Below are 20,920 nucleotides of genomic sequence, written 5' to 3' on the forward strand. Positions count from 1 at the left end.
CACACTCCCCAGGAAACAATCAGTGCATGATTAATTTAAGACAGAAGGCAGAGTAGATTCCATGGAAAGATGGGTGCTTCAGCCACCAGTTGCTGGACTGCAAAAACACAACCAAAATACAGAGGAAAAGAGGCAGTCTTGCCAGCTGCCACAGTTAAGGGTTCTCATAAAATTATCCCATAAATTTGAAACAGGGAAAATCTAAATGGGATGCTTGGAAATGCTCCCCTTTTTTACACAATGATAATAAAGTCATAAGATCTATTCTGACTGTCCATGCCACAGTTAGAAAAACATGCTCACAATCCCTACATGCCATTCAGAATGCAAGATGACTTTTAGTTATAGAATTGTTTTTTTGCCTCTAGATTGGATTTATTTTTGTTTTCACTTGCCTAAATATGTTAGCAGAATGACTACAGAGCGTTTGCTCTCAATGGCATGGCAGATCCATAGATACACACTAACATACAGAATGTCCTTAACCTGAGATTCCCAGCTAAGATGAGAAACAAGAGTCTGGACACAGAAAATTACCAAAATCCACTGATTGGTGCCACATCCCTGGCACAAGGACCAAGTACCCTTGAAGATTTCACCCTTAATAACCTCCCACTCCTGGCCAGATGTCAGAAGACAGGGGAACACAAGACAACTGCAGTGGACGGGATGATGTTGTCATGCTTGAAAACTATAAGTGATGAGAGAGACAAAATGACATTACATAGGTGTTTCTATCCACTCAAGTGCTTTTCTAATCCATTACTAAGTAGGAAGTTCAAGGATTATATGCAGTCAAGTTTGTTTTCTCAATAGATTTCGTCCCTACCATGGGTTTGGAAAAGTTCTCTTCATGGAAGAGTTATGCTATTGTGTTGTTGTCATCATCTGTCCCCAAGAAGCTAAGAGGTGAGGGAATGCATTTCCTCTTACTTAATGCAATATTTTCCTTACTTTCTCCTGTACCTTACTGCTCTACGGTCCCCTAACCTTCTGCCAGTATTACCACGCCATACTAATGAAAGTCACATTAGCTCCAGGGGGAAGGGTTTTCCCGGACTTGGGAGAAACCCCTATGAAACCAAAATAAGTCAAGGGAAAGGGTAGATTGGGAGAAACCGTTTTTATTGCTCACAGCTTGCTTGAGTTCACTAACTAGGCCGGGCCCCCTCCTTCTCCTCCCGTTCCCACTCACGCTCTGCCACCTCTGCTTGCTCTCTACTTCCCGCCCTCGCCTTCTGGGAGGAACTCCATTGGCAGGTCCTTGGTGACTGACTGGCGCCAGACCAGTTGTGTACTAGGAAAGGAGGGGAGGAGGGAATGGTCAGTTATTTCTCCACCCATTGCTCCCAGAGGCTGCAGGAGGCTGCAGCAGTAAACACCTATTGATGTGTAAATGGACTAAGGCCAGGTGGGAGATTCTGGAAATTCTGCCATTTATCCACACTTACTAACAGAGCTCCGCACTGGGTAATGTTTATTGATACCTTGCTTCACCCCCCCACAACAGAGGCACCTCTCCTTTTCTCCATACACACTTCACATGCGTACATACTATACACACAAACAATAATACCAGGAGGCTTTTTAAACCTTTATTATCACTGTCAATAGAATTGGAAAACAAAGTGCTTCATTTACCATATTGTGTAAAATGTTTCCAAAGTTATTACAATGTGTACGTTGTCATCAATTCGTGATTCTCCTCCCTTCCCACACTTCCTGCAGCCTAGCAGGTTGTCATCTCTGCATGTTCTGTGCTTTATCTTCAGTCATCTCCGAAGCACAGCCAAAGCCTACAGCGACTGTGCAGGACATTCCCTCAATCTGTATGTAAAAGTTAATTGCATCCCACTCCTTGAAGTACTGTCACAATTCCCTGCTTCACTGAAAAGTGTTTGATATCAGCCTATTGCTCTTGCAAAGATTACAACTTGTGCACTTGGATTCCTCTAGTCAGGCTGCACCAGGATACCAGGTATGGTTGCTTTCTGTGCAGCTTGTGAACTCCACACCCCTCAATTTCCATGTTAGGTATGCTATATATACTGAGGAGTGGGTTTGTCTTTGAAATTTAAATCTTCGCTTGTAGTTTCAAAGCCAGTTTCCAGTCCTGGAGAATTAATGTCTGACATTTCTGCTGCAACTAGCTGAGGAGTTATAATATTTACACACTGATGCTTCTGACCCACCACCAATAGGATAAGATATTTGAAACAGTCATTTCCAAAAGAAAGCCTCTTCTTAAATTGCCCCCGCCATATCAATTTCTGGATCCACTCTCTGAAAAAAGTGGAAGGTGTCTGAAAGAGCTAGCCAAAGTCTGAGGGTGAATTTTTTCTGTCACATATCACACCTGCTAACATAGGGTCATTAGAAATAGGTGAAGAGTGAGTGAGAAATATAAGAAAATATGCCTTCAAATGTTTGAGGTGTCTATACAGTTTAAAGGAATTTAAATTATTTTTAATTGCTTGGAGATTTTAAAGGAAAAAAGGCCCTTTTCTGGAACAATCCCTACTTGTAAAATCTCTATTTCACCAGTTGGTGAAAAACTAATGGTAATCATCACAATGTCTTCGTTCAAATATTAAACCTCAAGTGCCCTTCAGCCAGGGGAAGACAACCTGCACATTTGAATTGCAATAGTAGCCATTGGTTGCTTTGACAATTGACTTGAGATATATCTTCACCACATTATTTCTCAAGCAGGGGTACCAGAATACCTATACTAGAATCCCCCAAGATGTTTCTATTTCAGTGAGAATGACTGGGCTGATTTTCAGAGCTCCTGAATCAGAATCATTGAGTTAGAAGCTCTGAAATCTGTATTTTTGATAAGTCATCATATATTTCTTATGAAATGCTAAAATGTAAGGGTCAGCTCAGGAAACCTCTTCTGGCAAAAAGTGACATCTGCTTTCATTTAAAAAAAATTAGGAAGTGGAAGCAAAGTGAAATTTTAGCTGGGATTTTCCAGATAAATGTATATGTAATAGAACCTACTACAGTACACTTTTTAAAACTATTCTAGCTCTATTTGGCACACCTGTTAAATTTATGTTGAAATAAAAGTAAAACAAACAAACAAAATGAAGCAAAATATATCTTTGCATCCTTATGTCCTAAGTTAATGATTAGTGATTGCTTTTTTCTCTCCGTTAGGACCACATAGCAAGTTAGTGAGAGAACTGAGAGTAAGACTGGCAATATCAATATTCTTTGGGACTTCGTAGCTCTTTTCATCTTCAAAGTGCTTTACAAAATTCTCTAATTAGGCTCTCACGTTCTGGTTTCCAGTCCTTCTCTCTAATCATAAGACAGCATACCTGCTCTTCCATCCTTAGCTTTGAGCGACATGCCATTCATAATCATTACTAAATTAAAGAAAAAAGAGTTTGTAATAATTTCAACTTAATTAATGACAAATCTGGACATTTCTTTAAATACAAGTCCAATTGCCTGGGCCTTAATCTGTGTTAGCAACATTTGGCTATTATTTATTCAGAGCAAAGATAAGTTTTAATTGTAAAATTATCTGTAATTAAATGCAGTGTTTAAAATAGTTATGTTTCTATTGAATAGAAACATGAATATGACTCGAAAGGATTTCATTTTATTCCCTCAAAAAATATTTTAACTTTTTATATCCTCACTATTTTAAAAATGACTTTTTAGCTAGCTATGCTTTGAAGTAAGCTCTCGGGTACAAATGAAACAGGTATGTCTTTAAAATGAGAACTAAACAGGAATATTAGGAAATCTGTATTTTGTTTTCATTTCTGTCACTAGTTGTATGACTTTAGACAAGTTACTTATTGTCTCTAGATCCTGATTACCTCCTTTGTAAATTAAAGAGGTTTCTTCCAACTCTGTGACCCTAGGAGTAATTGTGTGCATCTCAGCATGTCTTGCATGCATGGGTGCTTGACTGTCTAAAGCTACTCCAGTACCTTCTGTCATCATCAGGTGTGTATAGAACTTCAGTATTAGAAGTAGCCACCTGTTCACCAGGCATTTCATCCCCCAGCCATGATATGGCTGATGAAAGAACAATAGAACAGGTCAAAAATATAAGCAGCTGAACATAGGTCTTTACTAAAGAATCTCTTTGGTTCAACCAGTATTTTATTCGGAAAGATTATTCAGTCACTTAAATATTTATTGAGTCCTCAGAAGACATTCCCTTCCATCATCCCTCCCCATGCTCCTCTAGCGGAAGCCTTCTTCAGAGTTGGAGCTTTCTCCTAGTAGGCCAGTTTGGGAGAAGTATAGAAATACATTGCCATTTTAAGTCCTTACACACCTTTGAGGGAAGGAATGTGTAACCTCTCCCTAGACCACATGATGACATGAGGAAGAAGGTGAAAAGCTCTGGTTTGGATGGACATTACAGTGAGGGGCATGATTTCCATTGAACTGGAAAGAAGAACAGAACATGAATGATAAAAATGCATAAAAACGCATTTCACATGTCGTCTTTGGAAAGGGAAAGTCCTGCCCACTCACATGACACTAGTAAGGTCAGGCAAGCCCTGGCCATGCCGACCTATGATTGTAAGTAGGACTCCCTGCATCTGCAACATCTTGGGGGCATATTCCTCTAGGACATAGGCCTAGATTATATACCCCCAAAAGTAGATTCCAACAAGTCAGAGTCCTCCAGCTCTGTGACTCTGTGTGTGCGTGCTGTGGGGCAGGGCAAGGAGGGGCTAGCTGAACATAAACTCCTAGAATGCTCTCACTTTAAAACAAGCATGTTCTTGAGTAGAAAGGCAAGAGAAGAGGACTGAACATTCCTCTTAATAGGTGTCTGTGGCTTGAGTGGTGGCACAACAAAACATCTGAGCAGATGACCATGTTTGCCACTGATGCTATGAATTCTCCATTTGACAGAATCAGTTTCCTTGGGTGTCTCAGGTTGGAGATGGTCCAAACAAATGCTGGTAGTAACCTCAGAAACAGAATGGGAATCTGAAATATTCCAATTCAATGCTCTACTCACAGTGGAATCTTTTGAAAAGGAAAGGCACTGTGATGGGTTCATGTATCAGTAAGCCGATAACACTGTCACACTTTTCTTTCAGGAAAATGTTCAGTTAGGCATTAGTATTACCACTTTGGCCAAACACTTCTCAACAACAGCTCTGAATCCATGAAACCCAGTCTGTGAGCAACAGTGATTCTAGGGTTGCCATATTTAGCTGACAAATATACATGCTAACCATGCAAATTTGCATTTAAGATAAAGAACAAATATATCTTAGTATAAGCATGTCTTATGCAATATTTGGGGCATGCTTAAACTAAAAAAAATTGAAATTCAAATTTAACTGTGTCTTGAGTTAATCTGGCAAAATTAGTTTTCAGCAGCAATATGGATCATTTTAGCCTATTCTCAAAGGTGGTTTAGATTGAAATATGGAAAGAAATGTTGTTCCTATGACACCTTTTCACATCATCTCGTTACCAAAAAGAACAGGTGGTCAACAAATTCACATAGATTTGCGATGAAAGTACTGAGTGTCTGATCATGTGTGAACATGACTTTTGACCCAGTTTCATCATAATTATTTCTAAACAAGTGGTTGGTGCTTGTAAAATAGACAGAAGTTGCATTAATTCCCATAATTGCAGGCTTACATTCAGGTTTAAATGGATAAAATTGAATGCTTTACTAATGCACAAAGTAACGCTTTGTTACACTATCTGAGTGTAAGTGTGTATTTTCTACCATCTCTCTGTCACTCCTGTCCATCTGTAGGAGACACTATACACTGTCTCCCTGTGTGACCTGCTCCCTGCTTCATGGCTGCTCCTGTTCTGATCACAAGGCTGCTCCGGGAGCCCTGAGCACCCAACGCAGAATCCTGAAAGTGGCCTGAACAACTTGATCTCAGCGAGCTCCAGCAGAGGAGCTGTTTAATAGACTCAGGTGACTCTGCAGCTCTCCACCCTTTTCTCTGTCCCTGCCCTGTCTTTACCTTCAGCCTCCCTGTCTCCTGTCTCCTGCTCTATAATCTAAATGCATTCTCAAGTCCTCCTCTATTAGAAAAACAGAAATAGAAATCTTGACTTCAGCCCCTCTGGTTTCCAGCCCATCTCTTTTCCTTCGGTGCAGAGGGAACCCCTGCCTAACCTCTACAAACATGGCTGCTGCTCCACTTCTCTCCGGAATTCCCTGATAATCCTCCAGCTGTTAAATCACTGGATTTGTTCTTAATTCTGTATTTTGCTAGACCTTTCTGCAACCTTGGACATTCACGTTTTTAGTTTCCTGACACTGCTTCCTTCTTACTTTATCCTGATCTTAATTTATTGTTAGTCCCCAGGTTCTTTGGTTGACTTCTCTTCCACTAAGTTTGTCTTAACTGTGCATATTTCCTAATTTTTCCTTTGGAGCCCTCATTTCATAATAATTGCCCCTTACCCCTGGTGATTTCCATGTTCCCATGGCATCAAGTGCCATGTGTGTTTAGAGCACAAACTAGGAACTCAGGCTCCTAACTTAACTCTGAGGAAGTCTATTTTTCAGGTCTTACAGATGAGGAAACTAGACTTAGCAACATTCAGGAACTTTCCCAAGGTCACATAGCTTGTACTTCACAGAGGCAAAGTCTGCACATGCTTCCATTACTCCAGGGTCTGAGCTCTCAAAGGGGAACTTTTGTTATCACTATGAGAACTTGCAATTCCTGAGGCCACATCAACAAAAATATTTCTAAGTAGCATTGAATCATTTAATCACATCTTCTCACATTTTTCAATTCAGTTCAACACATTTTTTCGGCCGTCTGCTATCTGTAAGGCCTGTGCCCAGTGACTGTGAGCAGGAACTTCCAAGGTAAACTGTGTGGTGGTGCTTGAGTCCCTCCGAGCTCACGCCGGCAGCCAAGTGGGAAGAGCGTGATGGCGGTCTCTCCTTCTGAGAGACAGTTATCTTAACAACAGCAGAAAAATCATCTAAACCAACATTGGTCTTCAGACTCCATGTATATGTAATCTATAGGCACCTTGGCCACATGCTATTTGACATTATTATAGAGAAGAGCAGAATGAAATTTGCAGCCAGATCTCAATGCCTACAAATTTCAAAGAGAAGTTCTCCGATGCTTCACAAAATAACCATAATGTGGAAAACAACTTAATTTATTTTTTATTTTTTTGAAGAGTTGGTCGGTCAGTGTATTTCTTTTGTTTTGGCACTAGGAAAATTTGAACTTTATTTAGTTTTTAGTTGTAATAAGAATCTCAACTTTATACTCCTGGACAATTTTTTTTTCCTTTGTTTCAAAATGGCTTCCAAACTCCATTTTTAATTTATTAAAATCTGCGCTGTCTTTCGTATACTTTCATGTTGAGCAGTGTTACAAGCCCTTTTTGTAGTAACAGATCATTTCTAAATAAGAGGACAACCATGAATGTCACCAGCAGACTATATTTACTTTCTAAGATGTTACTTTTTCATCTTTTAAAAATTTAGGTATCTATCCAGTATAGGATGATGTCCTGTTACAGAGAAGCTTCTGGATTATATACAGATAAATTGATCTGATATTCCCAATTAAGCAATTTATTTATGAGTACAGGATGAATGGGAGAAAAATCAATCATTTGTTGTTTACTCAGTGCTGGACAATAATCATTAGTATCATTTATAGGCTGTCTATCTACCATATGCTAGAAATTAAGACAGACACATTGCTTATCTCACTAATTCCTACATCTCTACAAGTTAAATATTATTCCTATTTTATATATGAGAAACTAGAGCCCAGATATGTTACACAAAGTAAATAATAAAGGTAATTCATAGCAAAAAGCTAGAAAACCTCCCAATAGTACTTTATAAACTTAACTGGTGTTGTAAATCATAGATATCCCCATTGGTTTTCTAAGCTCTAATAAAAAATAAGCACTATAAAATCAAGCCTCAGAAAGCACCAGTCACAGAATGTAAGTCAATCATTAATTTAACCAGCCTTGCTAAATAGTTATTCCTGTAAGAAAAAAATCACAGATGCCCCCAGGGAAAAAGGCCTTTTGCCATGCGTCATTTCTGCTGCTGCCAGGTGGCAAGGCAGAAGCATCTCTTAAAACTGACTTTGAGATAAATTTTTACCCCTGGTCTCCTGTGCACCACTTCTGCACAGTTAAGACAGCAACTTCATTGCAAAAGGCATGTGAAAACTAGCTTCAGCGAGAGTGACTTGGAGCCACTGCCAGGCCAGTTACAGGGACATGTAAGAGGACAGTTTAGGGAGCAGACTCCACCTCAGTAATTAAAGTCAGGCACGCACTTGATGCTGGGCATCATTTTCTAGAGAGTTCCCCACTTTTCAGCTCTTTCTCTCCCTTCTTTAAGTGTTTCCTCAGAAATCACTGATTGTCTCCCTGCTCTCTTGCCATGAAAATCTTTTTCTTCCTAGTTTCCTTAGGGCTTTCCTCAAGTGACGAATAGAAGAAAGTCTCACCTTTTGCAGACTCCAGACCTCTGAGGAGAAACACTCTCTGGGTGGTCCCCTTGTGGAAATTTCTGCTAGCTCTCCTATTAACTAGCAGTTACTAGTACTCTCTGCGTGCTCCCAGCCTTAGTTAATTCATGTTTTGGTTTTTTTAACCTTTGCTGATTTTTTTTTTCCTTTCTTTTTTAGGTCACTTTCTGCCCCAGGTGCTGAAACCACTTCTAAACCTGAATTAAATGTGTCTTATTGTACGTACCATACTTTCCCACAAGCCCTGCTAGACCCAAAGCTAATGAACATTTAAAATGCATACATACACTCACACCTTTATATTAAATGCCCAGAAGATAATAACTACAGCTATCAATTATAAAGTAACATTTATAGTACACATAAATTTGTTATTTGCATTATTTCAGAGCATTTTCAAACATGGACTATAAGAATTATTTACTATAATACTTCAAGAAAAATTTTTCACTTCAGAGAAAATGCCCTTCTAAGTTATTCATTTAAAAATAATACTAATAAATCATTTGAAACTTATAAAGGCTAAAAAATAATTTGCAATAACAGTATTAACCTGCCCATATTGTCCCGTTTCTTTCCCTTCAACCCTTTGCATGTGTCTCTAGGTAATTCCGCTAAGTGACTTTTTTATTTGAAATGCCCTCTAATGATAATGCATGACTGAATGATTAAAATAAGACCAGCCCTTTCTTCATTCTTTCCTTCCTTCCTCTCTTTCTTTTTTCCTTCTTCATTCTATTACTGAAAACTCATGGTAGAAACCTATTTTAAAATTTATCCATAGAATTAAATTCTAACTATGAACTTAATACCTGTGAGTTCACAAAAATATGATCATGTACATTAAGTATTCTCATTTGGATAGCAATAAAGAAAAACAAATCTAGGATATTTTAATGCTATATCTATGAATTTCATTTAAAATAGAATTTTCCTTTTTCAGGTTGCTTCTTTGATAAGTCAATGGAAGCTGCCATGTAATCAACTGAGTTAATTATAATGAAGTCAAAATCAAGAAATTTGCTATCACTTACTTCAGTTTTTCTGAAATGCTATCTTCTCAGAAGAATGGAGATCCAGAATAAGTAATTTATCTTTACTACTGACTCTGTCAGAGTATGTATTCTTGAAGTATAAAGACATACCTTTCATGCTATAATAAAATACACTTAGTTTGATGTTGCTCCAAGGCCAAAATGATGCTACCCTCAGATAGTAAAATTCTCTAGGGAGTCATCTGTGAGAAACTGAGGTCAAGCTTTGACCCAGAAGTTGCTTACAAATAACCACAATAATGTAACTTGTTGCACATTGTTAAGTGTGGCAATAGAGCATCAGTAGCCTATGTAGAAATGTCAGTTAGGAATGTGAGAAATTAAATACATAGATGCCAATTTGTAGAAATAGAAAAGTATCTCTAATTACTCTTTATTTAAACCAGATGGTTCTGACACTGTAATTGACTATAGTTTTGCACATATGAACTTTATTATTCTGTGTACCATTGAAGTCAAAAATATCTGTCTTTTTTAACAAGTAATTAGCTTTTCAGTACATGAACAAATATCCCTCCTTTGAATAATCAAATATAAGCATAAATATTTGACATGATTTGACTGAAATCATGTTACATATAAAGTTCTTGAAGCAAATGTATAGAATGTAGAATAGTATGGATTTGGAGAGATCACAATTTACATATTTTCCAGTAGGATGAAAACCAACCTTTCTCTTCACTTTTGCAAGTGTCAGGAGGCTCTTTCTCACCCTGTTGGTTTCCTCAGTAATGTAACCTTCTTATAAGTCACCTGTGAAACAATAAAATGGAGATTTAATCTCTATGTCCATTCCCATGCTTATTAACAGTCAGACTCACATGTCCACAAAAGAGGGACCAGTTCTTTGATCTTATAACTTGTGCAGTTATTAAAAAAACCTAAGACATTAAAGGAAACAGAACAAATAAAAACAACAAAAAATCAAGATACAAAAACACGCAAAAGCCATATCTCTTATTTTTAAAGATGGTTCTTAGAGTTGTAAATTCTGAAAGCCATTCACAGGAGCACCTGTCAGATACAATATATTAATTACCAAGAAAGTGTTTAATGGGCCTCTAAAGGGACAGTCCCTAGATCTTAAAGACAACAATAATAGGGATGAGTATCATTAGCTGATCATGACTGATGTTTTAAGCCATGCACACTCACTGTTTCTAAACTCTACTCTCTACAACCCTGTGAGGTGGCATGATTAATCTCATTACTAGATGAATATCAAGACCTACCACATTTAAATGTCTTGCTCAAGACCATGTAGCTAGTAAAGCACAGTGCTGGCCTGAACCCTGGTCAATATAAATCCAACATCCTTGCCACATTCTCTAATTGTTTCTGGTGGCCCTCAGGCAAAGTGTTACAAAGTGGATTCATAACGATTATCTGCAAATGAACAAGCTGAAAGTGAAAAGTAACAGCACAACACCCACACCTGAACTACTTATCCTCCATCCACATCTTCCTCTCCCTTCTGCCAGACCCAGACTCTCACTTCACTTCCCTACTTAAAATACTTCCAGAATTGCCAAGATTAAGTTCAGATTCTTTGATTTGATTCTCAAGGCCCAGCAAGATCTGATGTTCTCCCCTGAATACCTCCCTTTCTGAAAGCCAACATTCCTTTGTATTTGACGGGCTGACCCTCGGTTTGCATTTGCTGTACTATGTACATCAAGTATTCAGTGTGTGGTTCTCAGTAAGTACTCTCTGTTGTTGTTATCTATAGAAGTGGTTTTTAAATTATTATTTAACATCTATCCATGATAATTGTTCTCTTCAACTGAAAAATACAGTTACTTTCTTGAAGACACATACATCTATAAACTGTCACCAGAAATTCTTTCTGGATCAAAGTGAGAGATTCATTCATTTATACAAATGTTTAAATGTCCATAACACTCCTAAAAGAGATGAGCAGAACACCTCCTGAAGACCAAAATAGTTTTCCTATTTCTTCTTTTGTGCTCTTTCCTTTCTAATTTGAGGCTTGGAAAGAAATGTAAACAAAGCAGGAGAAGAAGTTATCAGTGAGGTTAGTTTGATTGACTTGTAATAAGAACTTATTTTGACGCAATCATACACATTACATTTTATAAGTATGCTAATGATATTCCAGCCAATGTGTCCATAAAGTTTCTTACCTTCTATGGTCTCACATGGTGGGGATGCAAGTTAATTTCCAAATGAGAAAAGACTCTTTCAGTGCATCCATCATGTAAGTGCTCAAAACTAACATCACTGAAAAGAATTAAGGCAGAAAGGAATTAAGTGTTTTTAGATTGTGTACGTCCTTGTGTCAAACTGCTTTCACTGCTGAGCAATGCTTTAACTTTTCAGATGCGGGTGTTATTGGTTAAGTGTCCTGTAATAAATCATTTCTGTAAAATCAAACTAGGATTGCAATTAAGGCAAATGTTTCAGGTTTGTTAGACGCCCGTCGTTGTATCCACGTCAAAGTCCTAGGATGCTCTCTTAACGAGACTAAGGGTTAAACTGGCTAAAAATCAGTATGAATCAGTTACTTATTTTTAAGTGGTAATAATTTTCAAAAACAATGTCCTTTAAAATGGAGTTGTATGAATAGGAAAATATGTCTGCAGGTACTCTTCCTAGGACCCCAAGTCCCATTTGTCCTTCCGTTCAGCAGAGAGGCTGTTCCCCTCCAGTTCACTGACCCTGGGAAGGTCACAGGAGGACTCTAGGAGGGCACACCATGAAGCCCTAAAATTGAAAATAAAACTTGGCAGGTCTGTGCTCTCAAATTTTTCCTTTTTTAGGAAGGAGGCCTATAATTTTAATCCATCACACAAACCCTATTATAATTCACTAATAAACACTGACAGAAAAAAATAGCTACTATAATTTGGGTAATTGATAAATAAAATTATTATAAGAGTATTAAGGCTAATAAGATTATTAAGAAAATTAATACGATTAAAATTAATAAAATTGTTAGTAAGATTAACCCACGAGTGAGTTATAACATAGACCTTTCTTATGTCAAAGGACAAAATGACAGCCACTATTTAATCGAGCTTCTGTAAGAGGTGCCTTTACTCCACCGTCAGATGACCACACAGAGCTGAGCTGCCTACATAATGGGCCTGAGTTCATATCTGTGATAGCAGTGAGCTCACATTTAATAACTATGACAATAGATACAAGATTGTCTGAAGCTAAGATTCTATCTATTTTTGCTCCAAACAGTTGGGGGAAGTGGAGGGTGGCTGGTAATCAATAGAGTGAGGATTTGAAAAAGAGAACTATTTTGGAGATATTTCACACATTAAATGGTTTGTGAGAGTTGATTTATGGAATTAATTTCTTCTATAATACATATATTTATACAACAACAAATTTTCCTCCACAAATTTGTGTTTTGAAGAAATTAGGTGAGCTATATAAGGTCCTTTAGGGAAGAAAATTTTAATGATTCAGAGAAAACAGTACCCTTCTCCCTCCCCTCTACAAAGTATGTTTTGTGAATTCTATGCTATCTAATTTAAGATAAGATTGCATATCCTGTTGTTCCCTTTTTCTTTTTAAGGTAAAAACTGGGGAGAGGGAACAAAACATTTACATTGAGGTTTTTCCTTCAAACTGTCAGTCGATCAACATAATTTCTCTGCATTTTTGCTTCACTGATCGGAAAAGCTAGTAGTTAATGGCCTTTTATTACAAACTTCCTTTAGTACGCAGCCCAGCAATTAGGCATGGGCATGCTCCGTGACCCCTCACTGCCTCACCACCGGCTTTGATCAGAACTTTGCTCACTGACACACATCTAATAACCAGGAGTAGCATGAACTGAACCATCAAGACCTTGATTTATTCCACAACCCGCATCCTTAGCCAAATAGGGGTCTAATTAGCTATTATACCAATTGCCAATATAATCTGACCTTGTGTTTAGGTTGGAGCAAAAACAAAACAAAAGAAAACAAAACAAAAAGCAAAAATGGCATGCCCCTGTACACACAAAATGATGAAGACAGCACCACAGGAATTTCAGTTCTCCAAGACTAGCCACCACAATAGCTAGAAACAACCTAATTTTGCAATCAGTTTTGTTGCTTTGCTTTGCCTTAAATAAAGTTTTTTATTTAGTACATTAAAACTAGAAAGATAAAAGATGTGTTTGGAAAAAAAGACTGTAAATGACAAGCAAAATTCTTCTCTTATGTAACATTTGAAGCTTTGTAATCCAAAGTTATGAACATTCAATTGGGAATAACTCAAAACACAGAAAAGACTGAGGAATGGTCATTTTTTTTAATCTTCATTAATGGATACAGAAAAATAAAACAGCTCTGACTTTCAGTGCCCACCCCAGCAATGCAGCCTAAAACAAACCAAGTGAAATTTCCATAATCCAAAGTTCTCCATCAGTGGTCTCAAACTGTAATGTTTCACGAATCACCTAGGCACCATGTTAAACTGCAGATTCTAATTCATCAGGTCTAAAACAGGACCAGAGTTTCAGCATTTCTAACAGGCTCCCAGGTGAGACCAAGGCTACTGGTCCCTGAATAACACTTTAAGTGGCAATGTGCTCCATAACTCAGATAGTAACCATTTGTAGCCTGATTAATCCTCAATATGGTCTTGATTTGTCTCTTCATTTTGTATTTAAAAATATTCTGAAATTTCCTGTTGCCTCCTACCCACTGGCATAGAAGTATCAAAGTATTGTAAGGCACTTGGAATGAGCTCTGAAGAAGATAATTAAGTACTCTTCTTTAGAGACATTTAACAAGACTTCATGAGATAATTTATAAATATTTGTTTTTCTTATTATTATGGAAAATTTGAAATATATAAAAGCGGTAATCCCCAAAACAAAAATCACCCATAATCTCATCTTTCAGAAGTAGAAACAGTTATGTGGAACAGTTATGTGGAAAAGATTGTGCCTAAAGAGAGAAGCTTTAAATGTGCTATTGCAAAAACTGTGTGTTTAAATCTGCCTGAACAACATGACTTTTCATTTAGATCAAATAACTATTTTTTCTAAATTATGCTCTGAATGCCAAGTTTTCTTGTACACATGTAAAAGTGATAACTGTTCATATTTTGGCTCTGTTTGCAAAAAAACTAAAAGGAAATTTGAAAAAAAGTTAAGTGATAAAAACTTTATACTGATGCCATCAAGTGTTTCATATGAAAGTCAGCTACTTTCAACCCTCCTACACTGCTGGATGTAATGTAAACTAGTTCAACCATTGTGGAAAGCAGTGTGGAGGTTCCTTAAAAATCTAAAAATAGAAATACCATTTGACCCAGGAATTCCACTCCTAGGAATTTACCCTAAGAATGCAGCAGCCCAGTTTGAAAAAGACAGATGCACCCCTATGTTTATCACTGCACTATTTACAATAGCCAAGATATGGAAGCAACCTAAATGTCCATCAGTAGATGAATGGATAAAGAAGATGTGGTACATATACACAATGGAATATTATTCAGCTATAAGAAAGAAAGAAATCCTACCATTTGCAACAACATGGATGGAGCTAGAGGGTATTATGCTCAGTGAAATAAGCCAAGCAGAGAAAGACAAATACCAAATGATTTCACTCATCTGAGGAGTATAAGAACAAAGCAAAAACTGAAGGAACAGAACAGCAGCAGACTCACAGAACTCAGGAATGGACTAACAGTTACCAAGGGGAAAGGGACTGAGGAGGCTGAGTGGGAAGGGAGGTAGAAGGGGAATAAGGGGTATTATGATTAGCACACATAATGTGCAGTGGGGGCACGGGGAAGGCAGTATAGCACAGAAGAGACAAGCAGTGACTCTGTAGCATCTTACTGTGCTGATGGACAGTGACTGTAATGGGGCATGGGGGGGGGGACTTGATAATGAGGGGAATCTAGTAACCACAGTGTTGCTCATGTGATTGTATATTAATGATACCAGAATTAAAAAATTAAAAAGTCAGCTACTTCCAAAATTAATTCAAATTTTCATCCCACTTATAGAGGGAAGTTTTTTTATTTATGACACAACATTGGATATTATACATGATATCCCAAATTCCATTGAAAAGTTCAACACCAAAGATCAAGTTATTTGTTTTTAAGGTGGCAATACAAAACAAATTTGGGTGAAGCACATAAACATAGCAAAAGTAATGCCCTTACTAATAAAAAATCTATTCTAGCAAATGTAAGCCATGTTTCCTAACATTGGCAAGTACTTTTATCATACAATAATTTTTCCTGATGAAGATGATGTTACACACAGACACACACACACACACAATTTACGATGGTTGTAAACTCTTGATCTTTTTGGCTTCCCTCATCATAGGATTCTCAAAGTGTTTACATTTGAAGAACCACTTTATAAATCAACATAAGGGCTCTACAATTATATTGAACTTTTTGTAAATGAGTTGTCCAAATTTTGGTTGCATGTTGTCCAAAATCAGTTGGAAATCTTTAAGCAACAGAGCAACAAAATAATTCAACTTCTGAAGATTTTAGTAAACTGCAATTATTGATAACAATATTTGTAAACAGGAAGAGATAGGTGTTCAGAACTAAACTGGATACACTATTAATCTTTGAAGGTTTACAAATGTGCTTTGTAACACCTCAGCCTGAAGGGTATATCTTCCAATGATTTTCCTTTTTTGTAATGAGCAAATATATATTCTAGACCATGATAGAATGAAATTGAGAAGTCCTAGGATTTTGTAGAATCTAATTTTGTGACAAATACAAAAGACTGTATATAGGGACAACTCATCTGATGAGTTTTGACATATAAAAATATAATCCTAGTTATGTGTATGGTGTTTGAATATGCGAGAGAGACATTTATTTCTTCGAGGAAACATAAAATATGCTAACCATGGTGTCTCTAGGTAGTGGGTAGAGGATTCTGAGAGGTAAAGAACATAACTTTTATTTTGCATCTTACTATTTGAAAATTTTTTCTTGAGCATGCATTGCTTTTATAGTAACAAAATCATTGTGAATCTACAGACATAGATAAATATAATATTTTGAAAAATGTATCATCACCATATTTGAAAAATCATGCTTTGAAAAAATATCTATCAACCTTCATGGGTATTAGAGGGAAGTTTAGAAATCTTTAAAAATCTGAGTTAATAATTTTAATGGTGAGAATTTGGTCCAGGTTTTAGGTATTGTGCGGGTCACCATTCTTGTTAACAAAGACAAGAACATCTTGTTCAGAGGGTTGGGATTTTTGTTGATCATTTGTTTGGTTTCCATGTCAGCCACACACAGTCACATTATACAAGTTCTTTTGCATTGAAAAAAGGAAACATATTAATCTTGGAAGTAGGTAAGTGACTATTTTAAGGCTGGAGAATTAATAGATGTTACATTCATATATTTCACCACCAGTGTAATCTCAAAGGAAAGAATGAGCAGAGTAACTACATTTGTTGAACTTACCTTGGCAGCAAAGAGCCCTTTTTCTGGCAGTAATCATGTTCTTAGCTGATAAAGGAAAAAATATGTTTGGGAGACCACATGTGAGCATTAGGAGCCATTATTTTCCTTGAAATCTTCTTGGCCCTGAACAAACTGCTAGTTGCCATCCAAACTGAAACTCAAGAGATGCTTTGTCTATAAGACATTTGAGATCGATAGATAGATACAGATACAGATGTAGATGTAGCTAAAGATATCTTGCAATATTTAGGTATTTGCTGCCAAGTAAATAGAATATTCAACAGACAATTAACTGATTTTTTTTCTACACCAGATGGCTTAGTGTGACATGACACAACCATAATTTCTTTCAGGATACAAACAGTTTTCTATCTGCAAGGGCATAACTCTAGATAAACTGTTAGGTCTCAAAAGAAATGTAAGGTTAATCTCATTTATCCACACACTCAGTTCTATGAGAATGTATTGTTTTCCCAGCTTTAAGATGTATCAGATCTCTCTGTGACACCATCCTAAACCATTTTAGTCAGAAACAGGTGAAGCAGAGAATGTTATAAAATAACCATACTGGATGAATTTCAATAGCCATCGACAACCATGACCCAATCCAAAGCTATTTTACAAAACATTTACATTTCTCAAGAATTAGTTTCATGAGTTCAGAAGGTTTCTACTGGGAAATTTTTGCTGAGAATAGGTCATGAACTTTGAACAGTGTGAAGAGCTTGACCTCCAAGTGTGGTGAACAGGCTGACTTTCTGACATGCTCTCATTAGCTTAGTCACTATGCAACTGAAAATGAACAAATAGAGGAAAAATGTAATGCCAAGTAAGCTTAATGCAATTGCCCATGTGAAGTAAAACAAGATCATATGCAAAACTATTTTATCTTTTGTAAGTTAACGTCCTTCCTCACTTTTGAAGTTCAGGTCAGGCATTTAGCTAAATACACTCTTCTCTAATCTCAAGAACTGGTATCCACAAAAGCAGTGAAACACTTTCTCTCATTTTATTACAGTTCTCTAGATAGGGAATATATGTAACCAGAATCAGTCACATTTAGGTGTCTCCAAGGAAGAGTTGTCCTATACAGCCTTTTCTGCTGAGCCATGGGTGAGACGGATGTTAAGGAGGAAGATGAAGTACAGAATTAAAATGCCTCCAGAAAGGATAGGACTTTTTTTTAAGATGTCCTTCAAGATTTCTGCCCCTGATAAACACACCCTGTATACTTTCCTCCTTTGTGAGTATGGCAGGACCTGTGAGTATGAGATATAACTTCTATATTGGAGCTCTCCAGAAACAGAACCAATAGGATAGACATAGACATATGGACAGACATAGACATAGATGTAGACATAGACATAGGTATAGGTGTAATAGGAGATTTGTTATGGGAATTGGCTTATGTGATAATGGAGGCTAGGAAGTCCCACAGTGTACTGTCTGCAAGCTGGAGAACCAGGGGAATTCCATCTGAGTGCAAAAGCCTGAGAACTGTGGGCACCAATGATATAAGTCCCAGAGTGCAAAGACCCAAGAACCGGGAGCTTTGATGTCAGGGCAGGAGAACATAGATGCCTCAGCTCTGGAAGAGAGAGATAATTCATATTTGCTTGTTTTTTTGTTCTATTCAGACCCCCAGGGATTGACTGAGGCCCACCCACATTGATGAGGGCAGATCTTGTTTTTACTCACTCTACCAAATCAAAAGCTGATCTCTTCCACAAACAGCCTCAAAGTCCACCCAGAAATGTTTTACCAGCTATTGGGGCCTCCCTTAGCCCAGTCAACATGATGCCTAAAATTAACCATCATAATGCCCAGGATTCGTTTATGTTACATGGCGAAGGGGAAGAAACTTTTCAGGTATAACTAAAGTCCCTAATCCGTTGAGTTTACATTAATCAAAAGGAAGGTTATCCTGGGGATCCAAAGGCCAAAGATAGAAGAGGTCAGAAATATCTGAAGCAGCAAAGTTGCTGGCCTGGAAAAAGCAATCTGCCATATTGTGGGGAGGGTCACAGGGCAGGGAATATGGGTGAACTCCAATTGACAAGAGCCTCAGTCTTATAGCTACAAGGAATTGGATTTTCCAAGCTTGAAAGAGGACTCCACTCTCAATTTAAGACCATTGCCCAGGCTGATACCTTGATTTCACCCCTTGGGATAGTGTAGAGAGGATCCAGATAAGCTGTACCTAGACACCAGCGCAATGGAAACTCTGAAGTAATAAATTTGTGTTGTCATGATCTGCTAAGATTTGTCTGATTTCTTATGCAGCAATAGAAAACCAATCCAGAGTGGATAGGCAATAAGTGGTGCAGGCAAATATTTGATCAACTTAGGGAATGAAGCCTTCCAGTCTGCATCCCTTCCCTGCCTTTACCCCTAGAGCCAATATAGTCTTCTGTATGGAAGGAAGGGAGTATGTGCTTTAACCATTTGTATGACACAATAAATCCTGGTAGATAAGATTGTGAAACCTGAGCCCATGTACTTTTGGTCTCCCCATTTTAGTCAAGGCATCCTGGACTTCCTGTCTCAGAGCAGCACAGAAGAAGAGACAATTCTCAGCAATTAAATGTCAACCTGAGCTTTCAAAATCTTAATGGCAAGAACAGTAATTTGAGGGTCAGTATTATGAATCAAAATTTCCTGGATTTTATTTTAGCATGAAAACTGATGTTTATGCTAGAAATAATAGATGTGGGAATTATATTTGAGGACAGAAGAGCCAGTTTTTCTGCCCTAGCCATAATTATTCCATGATCTCAGGAGATAGTCAACAAAGAGCATGCAGCTGAAGTGCCAAAAGTGCTTTGAGCTGCCCCCTCCCCAAGCAGGGTCTCCAACCAAGAGAAGCAAATACTAGGCTTCCCCAAGAGATTTTGGAACAAGCAGAAATCCAGCTGTGATTCACTTCCTAGGATGATCTTTGGGGGAGGGAAGAGGGAGGGGAAAATGTCCCATAGAGTCTCTCCCCATCTGTGTGATGCGGCAGCAGGAGAGCAGAAACAAGCATGCACCTGAGAGAATCCCACGTTTCCTGGATAATTTAAACCTCCCCAAATATTTCATGCACAAAGGAAAACGGGACTCGCTGCATCCAAGGACTTACCAGCCTTTTGTCTCCAAGTGATCCCCAAGGCCTGTGCTGGGTCTATTCCATGACTCCACACAGACATGCTCAGCAAGGTCTAGAATGGAAACAAAAGTTAAAGCTGGGTGGCTAAGACAAAGATCAGATCCTCCTCTTCAATTCCATGGCATGCAGCACCCTGCGGTGGATCTTAGCTGTTCATTTCTTGTCTGAAACACACCATGGGGATTTAATGGTGTAGATTTCTTTCCCTGCATGCCCTGTGTTTTATCCTTTATACTGACATCCAGTATATTGCAACACTCCTTAGCTGGCAGTTTGAAGCTTTCACTTTTTTTTTCCACACCTAGCTTCTTAAGGAAATCCACCAACTCCCCCATTCCTTTGGCAGTGCAGTGAGTCACATAAAGATGACTTACAGACACGTGGTACCTTCCCATTTTTGATACAAATTACTAAACTGCATATTCTTTCATGATGAAGTGGAATTACCGCTTTGTGGCAGGGTGTTAGGAATGCAGATCCACTCAAACTTGTTAAAACAGTGGCCCAAATCCCAAAAGAGACAATTGGCCTTTTGTGAAGCAATTTGCAAGTATCGCATTGCACACTTAAAACTTCCTATGCCCTGTTATTATGTGATTAGTAGAGTCAACAGCAGCTGTATTTTTACCTAGCTCATATTTTTTTAGGACATCACAAATCAGGCTTTGCATGTGGTTCTGAAATGGTAGCAGTTTCTCAAGATGATCAGTTAGAAAGGGCCCAGTGGTGCAATACAGAACATAACCATGACCAGTACCGACAGCATCTACCAGCACCTTAGGGTA

At 37.9% G+C, this 20,920-nt stretch overlaps 1 long non-coding RNA gene across 1 annotated transcript in view; it reads right to left on the reverse strand.

The window, feature by feature from the left end:
- LOC140845207 (uncharacterized) overlaps nucleotides 1-20,348 on the reverse strand; it is a 31,747-nt gene extending 11,399 nt beyond the window's left edge. Inside the window, exons 1-2 of the long non-coding RNA XR_012123981.1 lie at nucleotides 20,109-20,348; nucleotides 10,221-10,303 (exon numbers count right to left, since the gene is read on the reverse strand). This is a non-coding gene — a long non-coding RNA (uncharacterized lncRNA). The remainder of the gene's footprint in view (nucleotides 1-10,220; nucleotides 10,304-20,108) is intronic.
- Nucleotides 20,349-20,920: the final 572 nt, after the last annotated feature.

This window comes from Manis javanica, chromosome 2, assembly GCF_040802235.1.
Source record: "Manis javanica isolate MJ-LG chromosome 2, MJ_LKY, whole genome shotgun sequence".
Taxonomy (NCBI): Eukaryota; Metazoa; Chordata; class Mammalia; order Pholidota; family Manidae; genus Manis; species Manis javanica.